This window comes from Dasypus novemcinctus, chromosome 11 (genome assembly GCF_030445035.2).
Source record: "Dasypus novemcinctus isolate mDasNov1 chromosome 11, mDasNov1.1.hap2, whole genome shotgun sequence".
Lineage (NCBI taxonomy): Eukaryota > Metazoa > Chordata > Mammalia > Cingulata > Dasypodidae > Dasypus > Dasypus novemcinctus.
This window is the reverse complement of record NC_080683.1, coordinates 25,139,460-25,160,489: the sequence shown is the minus strand read 5'-3', so window position 1 is coordinate 25,160,489 and position 21,030 is coordinate 25,139,460. Positions and strand designations below refer to the sequence as shown.

General features: G+C 42.9%; 1 long non-coding RNA gene across 1 annotated transcript; it reads right to left on the bottom strand.

Moving 5' to 3' along the window:
- Positions 1–4,246: 4,246 nt before the first annotated feature.
- LOC131280393 (uncharacterized) lies at positions 4,247–20,595 on the bottom strand. The gene is made up of 2 exons (XR_009187928.1): positions 19,743–20,595; positions 4,247–6,112 (listed from the first exon to the last, which is right to left on the bottom strand). It is a non-coding gene; the product is annotated as an uncharacterized lncRNA (long non-coding RNA).
- Positions 20,596–21,030: the final 435 nt, after the last annotated feature.

Sequence of the window (21,030 nt, the reverse complement as noted above, 5' to 3'; positions counted from 1 at the left end):
CAGCATAATGCGTTCAAGGTTCATCCATGTTGTAGAATGTATTAGAACTTCTTTCCCATTTATGGTGAAATAATATTCCATTGTGTGGCTATATCACATCGTGTTCATCCTTTTATCTGTTGATGGACACTTGGGAAGTTTCCATTTCTTGGTTATTGTGAATTACACTGCTATGGACAATCACGGACACATATCTATTTGAATCCCAACTCATGAGAGCACTTTTAATTTATAACAATTTCTTTAATAGAATATGGATTCTTGCTCTACCAGTTGAACACTCTAAGCACATGAGACCCATTTACTGGCCTTCTATGAAGAAAGAACTGATAATTATTTTGGGATGGTGAAAATGCAGCTATTATTGATTTCCCCAGAGAAAAACTCAAGATGAAATGAGTTTACGTATCAGTAGGGGTTATTTATTGGGACACAAAGAAGAGTTCCCCTAGCAAGGCCATGTAAAGGATGTGCATGAAGCTTCTCCTTAGATTACAGGATGGTCAGAGCAGAGTCCACACTGGGCCTTGCACAGAGAAGCCTCTGCCGGGATCCCACCAACCTTCCTCAGGTTCCTCTGCTTGCAGGGATTCAAATGGGCACACTGTGGTGGTGAGTGGGTGAGGGATGGAATGTTAACTGGGCAAAATTTAGAACATTTAGAAAGCAAAAAAACCCACCAAAAACATTTAGAAATACTTACTATTGACTTTCATTCTAGAGTCGGCCATGTTTTTCTCAACATATATGTACATGTACTCTTGTTAATTTTTTTTTGAAATGGATTGGTAGAGTTGAAGTCTTTTTTTATTTATCTCATCCCCTTTCTGCCTGCTTGCCATCTGCTCTCTGTGTCCATTTGCTGAGCATTCTTCTATGTCTGTTTGTCTCCCTTTGTTGCATCATCTTGCTGCACCAGCTCTCCGCGGGCGTGGGCTGTCAGCTCTCCGCGGGCGTGGGCTGTCAGCTCTCCGCAGGCACGGGCCAGCTTACCTTCACAAGGAGGCCCTGGGATGTGAACCCAGGGCCTCCCATATGGTAGACGGGAGCCCAATCAATTGAGCCACCTCTGCTTCCCTATTATTAATTTTTTTCAAAAATGGATCATGTTATTTTGCTTTCGTTACTAATGGTATGTCTTTCGTATAAATTTCTAGGTAAATGGGTATGCATTTGATGTTATATGAAATAGTCCCCTTTTGTTTCCAAGAGACTGATTTTAGGATTAAATTTAGATGAAAAGGGACACAGTAAGAGGAGCTAGCCTCAGGAACAACAGGGCTCAGGGCTCAAATGCCTCCAGGACTCAGTATCTCCTCTCTTTGGTTTCTTTTTATGTATTTAACTAAGTCTCTCTCTCACTGAATACTGGGGGTAAGTATGGGGAATGGTTACTGTGATAATTTTATGTGATTGTTAATTTTTAGCCTAGACTATGGTGTCCAGTTGTTTGGATAAACACTGGACGTTGTTTGAGACTGGATGTTGCTGTGGAGGTGCTTTGTAGATTTGGTTAGTATCTATAGTGAGTTGACTTTAAGTAAAGAAGATTGTGCTAATGATGTGTGTGGCATAAAGAGCAAAAAAAGGAGAAGAAATTCTGCCTTAGGACTATCACATCAACTCTGCTGGCCTTCTTCATGGATTTGGACTTGCTGCCTGCCTGCAGAGTTCAGATTTGTCAGTGTCCACAATTGTGGAAGCCAATTCCTTAAAATAAATCACTTTATATATACCCTTTAAAAAAAATTATTTTATTTCTACCCGCACCTCATTGTTTGTACTCGCGGTCTGCTCTCCATGTCTGATCATTGTGTGCTCTCTGTGTCTGCTTGTCTTCTTTCTAAGAGGCACTGGGAACTGAACCTGGAACCTCCCATGTGGTAGGTGGGTGCCCAACTCTTCGAACCACACCTGCTTCCCTATATATACTCTTTTTAAATACACACATACATCTATTCTGTTGGTTCGGTTTCTCTGGAGAACCTGGACTGATAGTGTTGGCAAACTTTCCATCTATCCATTTTAGCTCTCCAAGGAATTACATCCCTGATTTTCACAGACCACAGTCCAAACACCCAGGAAAGGGTCGCTAGAATTAGATCAGACGGTGGTGTGGACATGAAAGATTCTTGTGGAAACCTGGTGGATAGAGTGAAGGAAGGAGTGGTTTTAAGAATGTCCAAGGAAGGGGCACCAAGCTATGAACAGAGGGAAGGGTTTGGGGCAGAGAAAATAACAGCATCCTCAGTAAATGAGTATTGGTAAATTATGCTCTGGAAAGTGTGTATCAATATTGACTACTCTCAGAAGTTGAAGAGCTGCCTGATTGCCAGCAACCAGCACTGGGGATGATCATCAAAAAGACAATCTTTGAAGAATGCTGAATGGGGTTTTCCTAATTGTTCTGAATTCCTGCAAGATAAATAGCTGTGGTAATATTTTCCATCACTCCTTCTGGGGAAATGCTCCGTGGGCATTTGCATGCTATCATTTTCTGCCATTACAAATTGGATCCCACCCCAACTTCCGGTGAGCTGTATCTCTAATAGGCAGAAAATGATAGCATGCAAATGCCCAAGGAGCATTTCCCCAGAAGGAGCAATGGAAAATATTACCACGGCTATTCGTCTTGCAGGAATTCAATTTGAAGGTGACACAGCGTTGTCATGTTTGAGCAGTGTGACATCATCTGTTGCCTCTTACTGTCACCCGAGGGGACACAGCAGCAAAAGCAAAACCACAGGCTCGGTTTGGTGGCCTAACCTAGATTTCTGCCCTGAAAAGGGGCTGTGGCAGGATGAGCAAGAGCAGCCCTTGGGCAGGATGCCCAAATCTTTGATTCAGCTTGATTCCTTATGTAGAGTTTGGTTTTGTGGGATATTTGGGCATGGATGCCAGGAACATTCAAACTTACCAAAAAATAAACATTTTCTTAAAGATTCTGCCTGTCTTTTCAGTGGCAAGCAGGAGCAGGGATTCCTTTGCTCCTTTCCTGACTTTATGAAAATAAAACAGAAAAAAACTGGAGTTGCAGTTGTATTCTCAAGGGGCCTAATCATTTGGGCATACGAAGTTAGGATGCAGGCTGCTGCCAGAACTGCTTCCATCCTGTGGCCCTGGAAGATTGTGTGGTCAAGGGCAAGGTCGGGTGAGCTCAGGTGGGAATGTTCACTCTTTGTTCTTCAGCAGTTGCAGGAAGGTCTATGACCTGGTTCTCTGACCCCGTCCAGAATTGCTGTCGAGGAGGCGGAGAAGGAGAGGGAGGTCAGGTGCCCGCCAACTCAAGCTGTGTGTGGGTTGGCTGCTCCCTAACGTAGATAGACATATTGTTTAGCCTTAGCTTTATGCGGCCCTGTCCAGTTTCATCAGACATTTTAGTTATAGAATGCCAAATTTGAAATAGCCCCATATTGAAGGCTCCTTATATAAATAATCAGGTGCAGGAAGGGTGAGTGACACCAGATATGTGTGAAAGACAAGTTTATTCGTACACACAGTCCTAGAACAGAGGGGAGTGGCAGGCTTTGCAGGGTTCCACGGGGAGACACGTCGGGAGTTGGGCTCTACCAAGGTTGGAGCACAAGGTTTCCGTGGGCCTGGGCGCTACACCTGAGTGGTGTTAATGGGTGGAGCTGTCCCAGTGGTCAACAAGAGTGGGGATTGGGGGGCTTGTATTTGACTTTCTCTAGCAAACCCAGGTAGGCTGCCGGGAAGAGAAGGAGCCGTTCATCTTGTATAAGCAGGTGCCACGGTGGTCCTTGAGGGTTCTAACAGTAGGGTCCAAGCATCTGGACAGTGCAAGAGTCCCTTAGCGCAGAGTTGCAGAGGCATCATGAAAGTGTGAAAAGCCGCTATTGTATTTTAATTCTCTGCAGATGCTTCTTTCCCTCTCCCAAGACCTGCATTTGCACTGCTGGTCTAATCCTTGCCTTTAGGACCTCTATGTTCCCAGACGGGTAATCTCTTCTGTTCTCCCCATGCAGACTGAGAGCTCTGTGATGACTTCCAGACCTCCCTTGCTTTTGCCCCCACTCCCAGGATCCGCCTCGCCCTCAGGGCATCTCCACCCCGTGGGCAGCACTCCATGAAGAGGAGGAGGGGCTCTTCCCACCCCCGCCCTTAGATTGGTTGGAACCAATAACAATATGCTGTGTTTAAGGAGGCAAACAGACCTGGTTGAACCAGAAATGACATGATTTCATGGTTTGTGTTCGTAATAAAAAGAAAAAAATAAAGGAGGTGATCATTTATTAAACACATTTTTATTGAACACCCATTTAGTTTCAGGAATATTTCAGGTACATTTGTCAAAGATAAAACCTCTTTAGTGCTTATCATGTACCCAGCACGCTTTTTAGATCTTTACATGCTTTTTCCTTTCATTCTCACAAAAACTCTGTGGAATAGACACTACAGGGGAGGAAGCCCAGGCCCATAAGCAACTTGCCCACGATGGCAGAGCTGGTGAGTGGGGCATGGGATCTGAGCGGAGGCAGTCTGGCTCCAGCACCTGCGTGTGAACTTCGCGCTGATCTTTGGAGAACACGTTCTGTTGCCTTCCTGTGCTCGGAAGAACTCATGGTTACAGACTAGCATCTCTGATGGCACTCACAAATGCAGGCTTTCCAGACAGGGTATTTCTTTAAGAGGATAATATGTGCCTCATGTGTGATACATATTTTTTAGTAAATTCTATTACATACTAATGATACATACCAGGATGAGTGTATACTATATACTAGTATGATTGGTCAGAGATTGATTGATTTAGTGTTCTATTTTTCTCTTTTTTTAGTCTGGTCTTCCTCTTCCAGGTAGGACTGCCTGTGGAAGCAGCTCTGTCTTTGTACTCTGGCTGTTTACAACAGCAAAACAACAACAGCTACCCTTTTTGGGGGGCTTATATTTGGATCTTTACAAACATTATCTTTCTTAATTCTTACATCAACTTCGAGTTAGGTAGCATTGTCCCCATTTTACAGATGAGGAAACTAAGGGTTATCTAATGTTAACTGACTCTCAAAAAGGATTTATCATAGCTAATACACGAGAAGGGCAGGATTCCGACCTGGGTCACCCTGACTCCAAAGCACGTGCAGGAAAGCACAGCACTCACTGATGTAGTGACTGTGGTGGGCAATGGGCATTTATATGACCATATTTTTGTCAGAGTACAGCAAGTGAATACATGTGCCTATGGACCCTTGAAAGGCAAACATTTATGAAGCACTAGCCAACTTTCAGGCACAGGTGGTACATAGTCAAGGCTATAAATCTTGAAAGAGAAATTGGAAGGATAGGTTAGGATTCCCCCATAATAACAGCTAACAATTACTGAGAGCCTTCTAACACCTTTATGTATTCTCATTTCATTCCACAAAAACCATATGTGTTAGGTACTATTTTTATTATACCCATTCTACAGATCAGGAAACCGAGGCATGTAATGTAGCTTAGTGTTGAATGGATCAGTAGAGACTTGATGGGATATAATGAGCCAGGTTTATTTGGTGGACTATGTTAAGAAAAGGTATCTCTTGTAATTAGCCATGCTCTGACTTGCAATAGCATTGCATTGTGCCATGTTTATATGCCCAGCCTCTTTTCTCAAGACTGTTAGGCCCTTGTGAGCAGAAGCCCTGTCTTCTCTGTCTTATCCTCCTCCCATGGCTGGCCCAGGACAGGCCCAGACTCTGTCCTCAGAATCTTTACTGACTGTGTGTGTCAAGAGCATGCGAATAGGTCGAGTTGTGGGTGTGGAGGCACAGAGTTCTGGGTACTAAGCATGAAAACCTTGCTTACTTTTGAACCCATAGCTCCCTTTGACTTCCTTTCTGGGAGCGAGAGAAAATGATGAAAAGACCAGAGCTCATTTCCCCCCACCAAGGAAGGCATCAGTAGGTAATCTCAGCCACAGGATCATCTCTTCTCTTCCTCCAGGGACCGGGCATTGCCAGCCCTGCTGTAGCTGGTTGAAGGGGACCAAACCTCTCAAGAAGACGGACTTGGTTCCGTTTGACCAGCCAGAGCAGGCGGCTGCTCCCTGGGGAGGTGACTGCAGGATACTGGGAAGATAACTTGGTATGTCCCACGCATTAGTTCTCCCAACCTGCAACACACAGAGAGAACCACCATTAGCATGGATCAAATCCCAGTAGCTTGCCTTGTCCAGAATATCTTCTCACGTGATTTGTGGAAAACATACATAATTTGTATTTTGCATTGCATAACTTTGGTTTACTTTCTTTCTTTAATCTTTATTGTTTCTTCAAATGTAAGCATTGTGAAGAATTAAAATGATAAAGAATTATAGCATATGGAAAATGAAAGTCTCCCATAATTGTCTCTCTCCCATCTCCCCAAATAAATTGAACATTTTAGTATATATTCTTTGAATATCTTACATTTTAATTTTAATTCAATATAAGGATGTCCTTATAAAAGAATATGTATCATACACATGTAAACTATGACATAATGATAAAACAAATACTCACAAACAACAATCAACCTCAAAAGAGAACTTTTCCAACGCTGTTGAGGCTTCCTGTACGCTATTCCCAATTTATCTCTCTCTGTTTCTCCCAAGAGGTAACTATTACTCTGGTTTTCTTCCTTTCTTACCTTTTAACTGATTTTCTTTATAGTTTTAACCACTTATGCATATATTCCTAAACAATATAGTATTTTTTAATATAATGGAATCATACCATAGATATTCTTCTGTGACTTGATATTTTCACTTAAAATAATATTTGTAAATTTCATCCACATTGGTGTGGTAGCTATAGTTTAATCTTCTTTGTCTTATGGTTTTCCATTACATGAAACTACTATAGTTTATTTATTCATTCCCTTGACAAAAGACATTCAGTTTTTTTGGTTTGGCAAGTAGGGAGAATTTTTGACTAAACAGATTCTCAAGAGAAGTGAGGAAATCTTTGATTTGTGTAAATTTTAAAGTAGAAGCCTGGATTCCAGTGTTAATGAACTTGTAGGATGACCTTGCAAATGGAAAACAACATTTACCAGCCTAAAACATTTGGATAGTTATATATATACACACACATATATATATATTTGTATATATATATACAAATATATATATATATATATTTTTTTCACTTTGAGGAAAGAAAAATCAAGATTCATGTCATTTGCTAGCGCTGGGAGGTGGAGATCAGGCAAGCTTTTCCTCCACTATGGTATAGGTCAATAATTACCTAATTAGAAAATCTGTGGTTATGTCCCTCACTAGTGGTCTGAAAGCTAATGGTTGAAATCAGTCTTTCATTTGTGGTTGGTCTGTTTGTACTGGATATTGGAAGAGGAGACCATTTTGGTATTTGCTTTTTCTACCACAGCCTCCTTATCTTGTGAACTAACCCTCTCCATTGCCCATGGGAGTGGCTCCAGGAGTCATGTTTGTCCCCAGACCTTATCCTCCTTGCCAGAGTGGAATGGACCAGGGTTGAATGACACCCAGCCCAAATGAGAACAATCAGATCTCAGGAATTTGGTCTCTGGGGAAACTTCTTTCCTACCCGAAGTTATTTGACTTGACTTCCCTATCATCCTCTTCAGTGGCCACCAAACCCCCCTCTACCCAGCCAGGAGGGTCAGCAGCACACATGTTGTTGCAATCAATTTAATAGTTGATGGTGAGGTTGGTTTCATCATCATCATCTTTCTAAAGGTAATAAAACCGGCCAAAGGCACTTCTCTAGATATGTTAGAAAGAGCAGAAACTGAAGGAGGTCCTGAAGATAAGTATTCTTGGAATAGTTTGTAAGGAAAGGGGAAATGATAAATTTCACCCCAAAGCTGAAATGGAGTCTCACCTCCATGGAATCACTCTAGGAGTAAGACAGTATGAGAAATGAGCCACCTTTTCCCCAATGGTGGTGGCTGCCTTTGTTCTCGCTCTCCTAGACCGCTGACTGGCTATCTTTGCCTCTCCAGAGGCAACCCGACCTTCAGGAGGAGAGGTTCTAGGTGCCTGAGGCAGTCTGCAGCTTCCTTCATTCAGGAAGATTTTGAAGGGATGAGCTGCTTCTGCCAGAGGGAAATGGCCTGAAGCTCTGGGTCAGGTTATGAGAGTTGTAGGAAGCTCCTGAGAGATAAATTTGGCTCCTACTTCCAAGGCAGTCTGTGTGCTGTTTGATAGTGTGGCTCTTCACCATGGCCCTCCCCCCAAAAAACCAAACCAAACCAAACCAAACAAACAACCAGAACAAAACCCAAGTGATTTAATGTTTATTGAATGGTTACTATGTGTCAGGGACAAAGCCAATCACTGTACATGCACTATCTCATTTAATTCTCAGTACAGCCTTGAAAGTTGGATACTGTTATTCCCTCTTCATTTAACAGATGGGAAGAGAGGTACAGAGAAACTGAGCTTTTCCAAAGCTGGTAAGTCTGGGATTGCACAGGTGGTGTTGATCCACAGTCCACATCTTTAACTACTATGCATTATGGCTTCTGAAGGCCAGGTAGTGACCTACTGTGCTATTTCCAATACCTTCCATGCATGAGACTGGTGGTTCTCAAAGTCTGATTCCCAGTCAAGAAACATCAGAATCACCTGGGAACATGTTAGAAATCCAAATTCTCCATCTCCACTCCAAACTACTAAATCAGAAACTATGGATTTAGCCTACATTCTCTGCTTTAACAAGCCCTCTGGGTGATTCTGATCTCCTAAAGTTTGAGAACCATTGGACTCAGGGAAGTACATGCTCGTTTCTCTCTCTTTCTAGGAAAGTGTCGTAGAGAGTGCAGGTTGCTTTTTAAGAAGGAGACACTCACCAGGAAGGTGGCCTGGGTATCTTCAGGATGTATTTGAGTAGGTGGAGGAAGAGGTAGGCAGAGAGGACAGGCTGAATGTTGACAGAAAACTGCCCTTGTCCCTTGGGCATGGCGTTAACTGTCTTTTATTTCCTCTCCCTGAGAAAGAGAATTATAATCAAGCGGAAAAAGCGCAGTCTTTGAAATCACACTCACCTGGGTTGTATTAGCTCTCTTCTATTAGAAGTGACATAATGTCTTTAAGCCTCAGTTTCAACCTCTGTAAAGTGGAGAGGCATACCTCCCTTGCCTGCTCTTCTTATCAGGTTTAGCAACAGGTAAGGAAAGGTGCCCAGTGCTGAGTCCATGGTAGGTGCAATGAATACTGGCAGGGTTGTGGGAAATTTCTAGAGACAGACTGTGTCAAGGTCCCAAATCAGATTGCATTGAAGGGACAGAGTTTCACTCTCAATTCCTGCCTGTCCTTCCTTCAGCCGTAGGTATTTTCATTTCATTCCTGAGGTTGTTGAAACCACTGATCAGGAAAAGCAGAACTGGTTTAACCAGCCCAGTGGACTTCTGCCCCCTGGATCCCTGCTTTGGAGCTCTGGCTGGAATAAATAAGACGCTGCAGAAATCAAAGCACTGAACAAGGCACAGAAGAAATGGCAACTAAGTAAAAGCACATTGTGGTAGTGGTGGTGGGAAAGTGGGGTCACCACAAAATAGGGCTTGGTATAGGGTGATGTTTAAGCTCCTTCCTTGTGCATATATTCACTGCTTGCTCTGCAGTTAGACCTCTTACCTTTTCCCACCTCCTCCCACCAACGTGTCTTAGGTTATTGCACACCAGCTGTTTCTCTGACTAACCCATCCTTGCCCTCCAAATCTTCTCCAGCTCCTCCTGGGGAGGCAGAGTGCAGACAGACTGCCCGAAACTAGGACATAAAAACATGTGCGTCCAGCTCATCAGTCAGAATGACAATCTTTTTTGGTGAAATTTCTTCAATTCAGGATATTGTTCTTCCATCTTCTTCCCCATGCCCCAGTAACATACCCGTCTACGCATATAACATGCCCACAATTTCTGAGCAGACCACATGAAATGAATCTCCAGAGCAAAATTATCTTTAGAGCAGGCACAATGTAGAAAAAGGGAGAGTTATTGGAAAAAAGCACAACCTTGAGGTAGCTACCTTTTTTACAGACACAAAGACCAACGTTCATAAAATAGGGTCATTTTCTTTAGAAAATATAGTGTGCCATCATGTGCAGATGTCTGAGACCTAATTCATTCAAAGCAACACTATCTAAAGCAGAATTTCTCAACCTTTGCACTAGTGATGGGATAGGATAATTCTTTGTTGCTGGGTGGGTGGGTGAGTGGGTGTTGTACTGTGCATTTCAGATGTTTAGCAACAACCCTGACCTCTACCCACTGGATGTCAGCAAGCCCCCCTGTTGCAACAACCAAAAATGTCTCTAGAAATTGTCAAATGTACTCTGGGGGACAAAACTGCCTCTGAGTGGGAACAACTTATCTAAAGATGTAAGTTTCTGTGTTCAGTACTGAAGGTGTCCCATCTCTAATTCCTCCATTTTCTTCTAAAGTACCCCTGCCCGGAAAGATTACGGGTTGAAGTGCTCTTGAAGGCATTTAGACAACTGCCCTGTGTCTGGAAGGGATAGCTGGGTGGTGTTCCTGCATGCTGCAGCCCCGTGGGGGCATGGAGGAACCCCAGCCATGTGTACAGGGTGTGCTGTCAGCCTCTCAGGGAATGGCACCCTTCGCCTCCAGCCACTCAGCATTCATCAGCCCAGCTGCCATGGCAATATGGCTACCCTCACTTCTTCCTTCCTGTTCCTCCTCTCTCCACGTCCATGTCCAACGTAGCTACATTTTACATCCCTTCCTGTGCATCTTAGCACACATCTGTCCAATCCTGTGGCCTTTCCTTTTGTGGTTCTGCTTAAGAATGCATAGTATAAATTTAGTGTTTTCCAGTCTTTATCTCAAACCCATTCACCCTGAAAACAAGGGAGTGGAGCTGTGGAAAGTCTAAAGCCATCCTGGCACTGGGGCTTAAGAAAGGGAGGGAGGCTCCGCCATGCCTCCCCTCTTGCTGAAATGCTGAGGTAGGTGATGGCGTGAGCCTTGGGTGACTACAGTCCCCTAGGGCCATTCTGTCCCTCACACTCCTGGACTCTTTCTGTAAGTCCAACTTCTTCCTGGGGTAAGTTCAGGCCCTTTAGGGTCATGACTGGGAACACAAAAGTCCAGAGAAGAGGGGAGAAAGAAACATATCCTAATGAGATAAGTGAATCAGTATTTTAGGATCTCAAACCGTTTCCTCAAAGAGCACCATCTAGAAGCATCACTTTGCGATAGGGTTGTGGTGAAATGGAAAGGACAGCAGGGTTCAGGATTTCCAGCTCCATCATAAACGGATGGTGTGGTGGGAGGCAAATTGCTTGTTATGGCCATAGTTTCCTGAGCCTCATAGCACCTGCCTTCTCCACCTTCACAGTGAAAGCACTTGAAAACGGGCAAGCTGCCACAGAAGCATGATACGAATGGTTACAGAGGAATTACCATTTAGTTTGGTTAGTAGAAACATCTCATTTCAGGAGCAATATGACCAGAGGAAGCGGGTTAGAAGAGAGAGACTATTTCTGTGAAAAACCTTTGGTAACTGGACTCTTCCCACCAAGCAGAGACAAGGAGCCAAGTCTGGAAGGCTGGTCGCAGAGGGGACTCTGGGAAAGCAGTCCTGGGGCTTGAAACCTTGATCTGCTCTGAAGCTTCGAGATGGGCAGCAGGGAGTGTGGGAGAGGAGTGCAGCCAGGCTTTGGAAGCTCTTGCTTTGTTGGCGAGGGAGACACCTGGTAGCAAAGAGGGTCACCAAGCTTGTGCTCTGGGTGGGACCAGCGACGAGACACTTGCCAAAACCACACACTTCCTTACATTCCATAGCAATGTAATCCGTATGGGGATATAAAGAAGCATGTGGCCTCGGGAAGCAGGGCGGGCCCCAGGCTGGCTTCTTCTGTCGTCCAGATGGAGCCTGGCGTCTCAGCTGTGGGCCACGCACTTCTCACCTCCTTCTCTAGATGGGGAACCCTCTGAGGCAGGGCCACGGGGGCCTGATCTCGTTCATCCTAGAATTCCCTCCCGACTGTCCTGGAACCCTGGCTCTGCTGAGGGAAAGTCCACAGAGTAAAATTCAGAGAGTTTTTGGAAAGCAGTTTGGCCTTTAGCATCAAGATCCTAAACTGTTCCTTTTCTTCATATCCTAACAATTTCACTTTGGGCATATATTCTGAGGAGATAATAAAAGATGCAGAAAAAAAGGTATGAATAGGGATTTTCATTTAGAATAATTAAAAGGGAGAAACAAACTTAAATATCCAACTCTTTTAAACAAATAATAAGACACCCATATAGTGATTGTTATTCAGCCTTTAAAATAATATTTTGAAAGGATTTCAATAATTTGGGAAAATGCTTGTGATTAAATACTGTGTGAAAAAGGGTACGCCTTTTATACACATGAGCCCAATTTTATTAAATTATGGGCACAGAAAACAACATTGGAGGAAACACTACAAAATGTTAACATGGAGTATCTTTGGGTAGGATTTTGGGTAATTTTATTTTTTATTCTTTTTGAATTTTCTATAATGAACATGAATTATTCTTCTAAAAAGAAGATTATACTTTATTTGAAAAGAGTTAAAGTAAAGTTTCATTCCAGCAACTCAAGCCAGTTCCAAGGCATCTCCCACAGTGCTTTTTCACAGTAAAGAATCAAGATGTCTGGATTGTTTTTGAGGACGAGGCAGTTTGTGTGGTGGATAGAGCAGGGAAGCGGTCCAACTATGCTGTGGTATGCTCTGTGGCCCTGAACAAATTGTACAATGACCCCAGGCTTGTTTTTCCCATGATTAAACTGATATGTGTTCATTCTAGAAAACATTGACGATTCAGAATTGCCAAGAGAAAAGGAAAAGTACCTACAGTCCCATCGCCCTCATGTGACTGTCTTTACTTCTAGTTTCTTAGTTTTTTATAGACCAGTTTATCATTTCCAAAATGGAAATGCTAGTTTTAGCTTTTCAGAGCCATTCTGAAAATTAAATGAGGCATGATCTCATTTAGTGCAAATAGTGCATATGAGGTATATTCATAATTGTTCAACAAACGGTGATGGTTATTATTAAAGAATAAATTTTCTGTTCTTGAAAATGGCTATCCTTTTGGGGACCCAATCTTTGCCTACTGTTTGTTCAGAAAATAAACAGCACCAAAGTTTCACTGTCTTCTTTAGGGGGAATTAACAGTTTATCACCCTTTGTTAGTACTGTTAATTAATTTGTTGCTGCTATATGTAGTTCAATATATTATTCTTAAAATTTTTGGAATCCTGTGAAAGGAAAATGAAAAAAAAAGAGAATTTAAAGGAGAAATATTCTGCACATGCACAGAGAGCAACTAAGTCTTTGAAACACACGCAGGGCATACTGTACTTTCTACTGTATGTCTGTTCCTGTGTGTCTGTCCTGGGTGCTGGCTGATGCCTGCAGCTGCCGGCACGGCATTCCAAGCACAATTGTTCACTGTGGGAAGGAGCCCTGTGTTTGGCTTCTGCTCCCCTTGGTTCATCTGTGCCCCACAGTCCATCTGTGAGGCCTGAGCTGGGGAAGAATGAGGGACACTGGCAGCTGTTGAGCCGCTTAGAGTCTGGAGTGGCCACCCCGCCTGGAGGGAGAGAGGGTTTTCTGCATCAGGGCATCTGATTGTCTGCCGGGAAATGGTGAGGTCCTTGCCAAGAGAAGGACTGGGCCCCAAAGAAGGCTTGAGGCCCACAGCACTGACAAGGGTAGTCAAAGAAGTTTAAAAATAGTAATAGAAATAGGGGCTGACTTTTCTTCAAGGATGCTCTCAATGACAGGCTGTTTTTGGTGCTTTACATAAGTAGGCTCCTTTAATCTTCATAGCTTTATGAAGTGGTTATTATTTTTAATCTGGTTTAATAGATGAGATGCATAGAAAACAATTTGCATATATGTAAATGACTATATTTTTGGGTTTTTTTCTAACTAATTGGACTAGAGGGACAGTCCTGAGTCAACTCGTGGAGAGAAGGTTGGAAGGTAAGACGAGTTGAGAAGGAAGGAAATGAAAAACCTTGGGTTAAGACTGTGCACAATTATTCCTTTGTAGCTTTGTACTTGGGGTGGTGATGGCAGCTGAGAAACGATATTTTTTTCTCAGGAAAATAGGAAAATGTCCTGGGCATCCCAGTGAACATGTTTCTGACTGACCTTGAGAATCATCCAATAACTCGTTTAATCTAATGCTACATAAACTTTTTCTCTGGGAACACCGTTCTCCCTCACAGTGAAGTGCAAGCTTCACGTGAGTGTGAATGTGGGCTGCTCTTCCTCTTCCAAGTTTGGGGTGGTGGGCAATCAAAAACACGGCGTCGAGGGCTGAGGGGCTGGAAAGGCAGAGGGGTCTGAGGAGAAGATGTGGTTCTGCCCTTGAAGAGAGCAAAATGTCTCATGTCTTTCAGTGAGTGAATTAGGCAACCCGAGGGCTGAGTAAATGTTTACCTGGTTAAGCTCAAGAGCCTCCAAGGGTTTGGCATGTGAGTTGGTGGTAGTGAGGGTTTGCATAAATGAGAGGGACAGAGTTTTACAGTCTAGAGAACTAGAAAGAGCTGGCTTTAAGTGATTTGCTACTCATGAGCCAGGCTGAGGAAGGCAATTAAATCATGTAAGATTATTATAAAAAAAGATGTCCAGGGAAAAGGTATGAGAAAATTGAGACAGTGCTAACCATCCGATGAGACTCTCACAACCCTTGGGTATGAACTGTTTTGTCTTTGTAAAGGCCAACCTTTCATGGTCAAAAGTTTACTTCAAAAACTACAGGAATAATCAAAAGCTTTGAATAACTGATTATTCAACTGTTCACGTGTCTGGGAATGAAATTCCTATCAATTTAGAACACAAAAAGAATATTGGATTCCAAGGGAAAGTATGAAATGGGCACATCTATGACAAAGTCTCCTATAAACTTCTGCTCTACTTGCCCTGATCATCTAATTTAAGATGCAAGGAAGGAAATTCATGGAACAGATTAGAAAACGGAGTGAAAGGTAGACTGGAAAGAGAAAACAAAATAAATAACAAACTCAAAGCATTTCAGACCAGGAAAAGATCTAGGATGGGGAACATAAGTATATACTTTTTTGAGCTTTGCACAGGCAAAGGGCATTGATATGGTAATTTGATATAGGTCTATCCAGGAGGTTTATTTATTTAATTTTTCCTACTTGCCAAAATCTTTTGACTTTGGTAGCCAGGTTAATAGGAGATGTTTTGTCTCAGTAGGTCACACATGTGCTCTGTGATAGTTGCAAAATGACCACCTTTCTGTACCTCCTCCCTGTACTGTATCCCATGCCAGTTATCTACAAATAACAGTTGTGAAACTACTTGCCCATTAAAGGGTGGGCTGGAGATTAATGAGATAAGACATGTGAGGGAGAACAGGCTGATGGCAAAATAGAATGCCATTTGACATGCTATCGAAAATAATATTTATTTCTTCTTTCCCTAATCCAAGTTTGTAATTGGACAATTGTTCAAAAGCCTTAAATGACTAAATGGTCCCTTGTTCCTGGGAAGCAACTACCATGTAAAAGCATTCTGAGCTTAAATAATAGTAAAAGTAGCATCACAGCCTAAACAGCAATCACAATTCATTTCCTGTTTCTTTCACTGAACAAGGAAGTGTGAGCATAAATGACTGATGAACATTACATAGATGTGATGATGGTGAGTTCTCACTAATGGTCCCTTGAAAACCTCTCTGACTGGGGAAAAATCAAGGAGAGTCTGAGAAAGGAAGAAGTCTGAATTACGGACTAACACAACGCTACAACCTTCGAAGTCATTGGCGGCAGAGTGGTCTAGGGAGAAGAGCCTGGGTGTGGAAATCTTTGTGTTTGGCTCTGAGACCCTGAGCAAGCTACTTAACCTCTATGAGACTCATGATCCCCACCAGTAAGGTGAGAATAAGAATGCTTACTCGGTCAGAGGTTTCAATAAAAATGTATTTACATAAGGGCTGTGGACATAGTTTTGGGAGCCTAATACATGATCTGTTATTAACATTAACATTCATACAGTAACTGAAACTACCCATTGTAGATTCTGAAGAGTTTCATTAGCATGACAATTGTTTTTATGCTAGGAATATTGGTCCTACAACTTTGGTTTTCTTTTTCTTTTCTTTCTTTTTTTTAACTAAAAGAACAGTTTCAATATTTTCATGTGCTTAAAAGGGATTGGTTAGGAAAAGGTATTTGTCAGTACCATTTCTGCCAAAAATCATTATAGCTTCTGGATTTCCAGGCCCTCAATCTCATTTTCAGGACCTTTGTGAAAGGGTAAGAGCAAAATGTGCTGACCACAGCATATTTGCCCTCTTGCCCTCTGATGACAGATGTGACCTTCATTACTTAGTCCTTCATTAAAGGAGGAAAGGAAACCTGGACTCTGTGGAGGAAAATCCCCCGTATCTCACTCTCTGAATTTCTATCAGTATCTTAGCTCTCCTTTCCCCTTCTCTGCCCCACGGAGGCCTGGATGTTTGTTTTATTTTTAAAATTTGTATTGTGGTAACATATATACACCACAAAATTCCCCATTTTAATCACTTATATGTGTACAACTCAGTGATTTCAATTGCATTCACAATATTGTGCGACCATCACCACCATCCGGCACAGGCCTGGAAGTTTTAAACAACTGATTTTTAAAATGTCATCAGAATTCCATGCTTTTACGGGGATTAGAGCCCTGGGGTGTCTGCAGCGTCAAGGGGGAGTGGTTTGCACAAATGCCTCCACAGCAAACTCTGAAGTCTTGTGACCTTCTGAACTGGTGTCTCTTGCTGCTCTCCTTGGTGTCTCTCCTTGGAACAGGAGCTATTCTGGAGCTCACCAAGGTAAAAGCCAAATCATTTGGGGCTTACCATCATCTGGCTGAGGATGGAGGAAAGAAAGTAGGCCCCTCCTTTTAAGGCAAGCGTGGGGTAGTAGGTTGGGACGGAACCTGGCTTTTTCCTGAGGTTCAGCCAGGATGTCTTACTATTTTTAGACTGGCCAGTTCTGAGTGTTGATTCAGTCATGGGCAGAAGTCCCATTTTAACTTTCCAAGGGTGGCCGAGAGCAATGCCAGCTCCAAGCACCCACTTTCCTTCCCTGCAGGCATTTGTGCCATCTTTCTTAGAAGAGGTGAGTAGCGGTGGCATTTTCCCATCACTGTTTTCTTTGTCCTGCTTCCAATGCAGGAGAACTGGAGCTGGACCTTCAGGGGAGGGTGTAGCAAGGGGAGGAGAGGTAGCCAACAGTATATTCAGCCTTTAATTTGAAGTATTTATGGTTACATCAATCCTGGGAGGTCAATTTTATTCCATAGGATGCAATTGTCTCAGGCAGGTTAAGTAATTTTGAGGCATAGAGTGGCTAACAAACTTGCCAAAATCATACAGCTAAGTAAATGGCAGACCTACGACTTGAGCTCTCTGTCTAACCCAAAGCACGCATTCATTCTACTGTGCTGTACTTCCCAACTTTGCCTGATCATTGGTGTCACCGAGGCACTTATTAAATAATCCTGTTCCCGATACCCCACTCCAGAACCACTGAATCCAGAATTTCCTTGGGAATGGCCCAAGTATCCATATTTTTAACAAGCACCTCCAGGCGATAGCCCTGCTTAGCAACTTTGGAAAAGGATAGCTCTAAAAGAACTGTTTTTAAACTTGAATGAATGCTGAGTCACAAGGGAGCCTGGTAAAAAGCAGATTCTTCTCACTTTCTCTCAGAGATGCTGAAATAAAAGATCTGGGCCAAGGCTCAGGAATCTGCATTTTTTAGCACCCCCTTTCCCCTCAAGTTATTCTATCGCACCAGCAGTCAGACAACTTTGAAAATCAATGATTTAATATAAGGAAGAAAGAGAGAAATGGATTTTAAAGTAGTGAAAATTTCAGTACAATAGTTCCTACTGCTTGTGGCAGTCCTTGTGCACACATCACATTTTACCTTCTAGTGTAATTCCTTGTGTACCTGTAATGCACGCCTCTCCTCTCCTACGTGGCTGGGATCCTAACATCTTCATTTTTGACTCCCCATACCTCCTGGTCAAGGCCTTTTAGACAGAAAGAGTGAAGTAGATAAAACCATCACCACCACCACCACCACCACTCTGATATTGCACTTCCTGCATGCCAGGCTCTGTTCTAAATGCCAGAGCATGTTAACTTATAGATATCCCTATTTTATGGAAGAAGGAAATGAAGGCACCAAGAGGCTGCTGAATCGAGGGATCTCCTTTAGAAGCTATAGCGCTGTAGGCAATCAGTATCAAACCTGTAAGGAGAAATGAGCTGTGTGGACTCAGGAAAACAGTGCTTTTAAAAATCTAACCTTCCAATTTAGTGCATCAGAATCACCCAGAGGGCTTATTAAAGAAGATTGTTGGGCCCTACCTCAGAGTCTCTGATTCAGTGGTTCTGAGGTGGGGTTTGAGAGCTCATGTTTCTAACAAGCCAGGCAATGCAGGTGCTGCTGGTCTGGGGACCACACTTTGAGGGTCATTGCCCTATTTCAATTTTTCTGAGGCGCAACAGTTTGAAAGCAAGGAATGGACCCATATAGTCTGAGATTCCTAAACCGGAGGCAGAGAGAAAGAGAAGTAAAAGCCGACAGAAGCCAGGGGAGGTGTGAGCCATCTTCAAGGATGTGGTTGTTGGAGCTTCCCAGTGAAGGTGGAGACAGTAAGTCAAACCCCAAAGAGAGGGAAATCCTGTCTGGGAAGTTAAGTATTTTAGGCTAGAAGGGTTGTATACTACTGGAATGGCCTCTTTGACTCTCAGTTCTTACCAATAAGTCTTAAGTGGGGTTTGGTGAAGAACCGATATAAATAGAAGTGAATGCTTTTCTTGAGAAGGTAGAGGGTCCAGTGACTCACATTACCTCACATCATTTTTGCAGAGAGATTCTAATGGATGGAACATAATAATACATTCTAATGCTAAAGCTCTTTAACTCCAAAATATCATACTGTTTTTCAAAAAGTACTGAGTGAAGATTGAGGAATGTTTAAGATCCAGGGAACAAGTCAGGAGAAATGAGTTCTTGCCCTAGTTTACCAAAGAAACACATTGCTCAGGGACTTAATTTTTTCATTTTTAAAAATAATTTAACAGTTGACATTGGCTTAGGGGGGCATCTATAGGGTAATCTGAAACCCATCCCTATTCAACAATTGAATATTTGAGGTAGATTACATGTTAAAATACATATTCATTTGAGTTCTTTTGAAGAGAAATTCAACACACATTCAAAAACATTTTACCAGGCACTGAAAGGGTAAACAGCAAATTCAAGGTCATGTGCTGCTGTCATGTTCTCTTCCACCACTCCTAAAACCTGTAGCTCTTCTTGAAGTAATTGACCAGTCCCTACAGAGATTACTGTGAAATCTCTTTCCTAGAGCTGCCTTTCATTGTCCCTCTGTCTTTCACTCCTCTGTCTTTCCTTCCCCTCTGCCTTTGCTTCAAGCCCCAGCACATATTGTTGGTACTGCTGACGAGCCATTCTCATGCAGTGATAACGAGGGACAAGATGGTTTCTCTCATTCATTTCCCCTTGTGTACTGCTGCCTGATGGAACTGACTCTAGCAGTCCTCTCCCTTCCCTCAGATTTTGGAGTTTCACCTGCTAGTATAGACACTGTCATGCTGGCTTCAGATGACAGAAGCAGATCGCCCACAGGGCTTCCCAAAACTTCACAAAGAAATAAAGACAGATGGGCAAGGCAGGAACGGCCAGAGGACAATTAGAGGAGAAAGCAAGCTCAGTACATACCTGGGGAAAAGTTGCAGGCAGGTTCCTCCTCCTTTCTGTGAGCTTTCTTCCCTGGCAGACTTCGGCCCCCATTGAGATGTTTAGAGTATGGATTGTTATTATTATTATTTTTTTTCAGAGCTGGCAGTGTTGGCTTGCATTTCTCTGCCTTCCTGTCAGAATTCTCTCAAGGAAACAGCAGCTGGTGAGCTCAGAAATGTCAGTCAGAATCTTGGCCTAGTTTGGGGCCTTGAAGATTCTTACAGAAAGTTAAAAAGGTTTCTGGGCCAGAGTCTCCTTTGGGTTTTCCCTCTCCTGTTTCTCACCTTTTCCATCTTCTTTTTTTTTTTTTTTTCCTTTTCATTTTTTACCTCAGTAGCTAGCTGCTCAATTGCCTGCCTCTGTATTTCTGATGGTCCCTCTTGGGTAAGGCTGTGGCTCTTCTTCCAGCCCCATCTAATAGCCTGGTGATCTTCTAAGCATTCAGAGGAGTCCTTGTACACTTATTACTTATTTTGTCTCCTTACTTATTCCCTTTTCCCTTTTACTTGCCTTCCTTTCCCTCTGTTTAATTAGTATCCTTCTAGTCACACAGAGAGTCTTTCCTTTGTCTTTCCCTTATGAGCACTCCCCAGCCCCACAGGACATCCTGCCATTTCTCCCTTTTCGTCCCTGTCTACCCATCGCACTTCCATTTTTTTTTCTGTTGTTGTTCTGACTTTTGTTCGCTCTTTCCCTCTGACTTGTGTCCTCTCTAGCTGTGGCCTATCTTCAGAGCCCTCTCCTCTTTCCTCCCTTCCCCTCCCCTCCTCTCTCCTCCCCCATTAGAACGCCTGGTTCTTGGCCCATCTAACTCCTGCCCCCTTCTGTCTCTGCCCTGGGAAGGCAAGCCTCCTCCTTTTTGTACTCTCCAGCCTTCTACCCACCCCCAGCACACTCTCCCACCTGTTTGTGTCTTTTAAGGGCCTTGGTTGTGTCCATGCCTTCTGTCCACCTCAATCACCACAGTGACGGGCATCTGAAAGCTGTTCGGTTACACCTCTTCAGCTGTCCCATCGCAAGAAGGAATGTCCTCTGCAAAACCCTTTTGCAGATAGGCAAATCTATATCAACACTTCTGTTTATTTATAGAATATACTGAAACAATTAATATAGCACTATGAAGAGTAAGAACATTATCAATTTTTAAATGAATAAATCCTTGTTTCTTGAAAATGGCTTTCTTTTATGGTTGTATATATATATACCACCTCAGATAAAGCCCTTTTAGGTGATCTATAACTTATTTTGGCCATTTTCCAAATAGGAA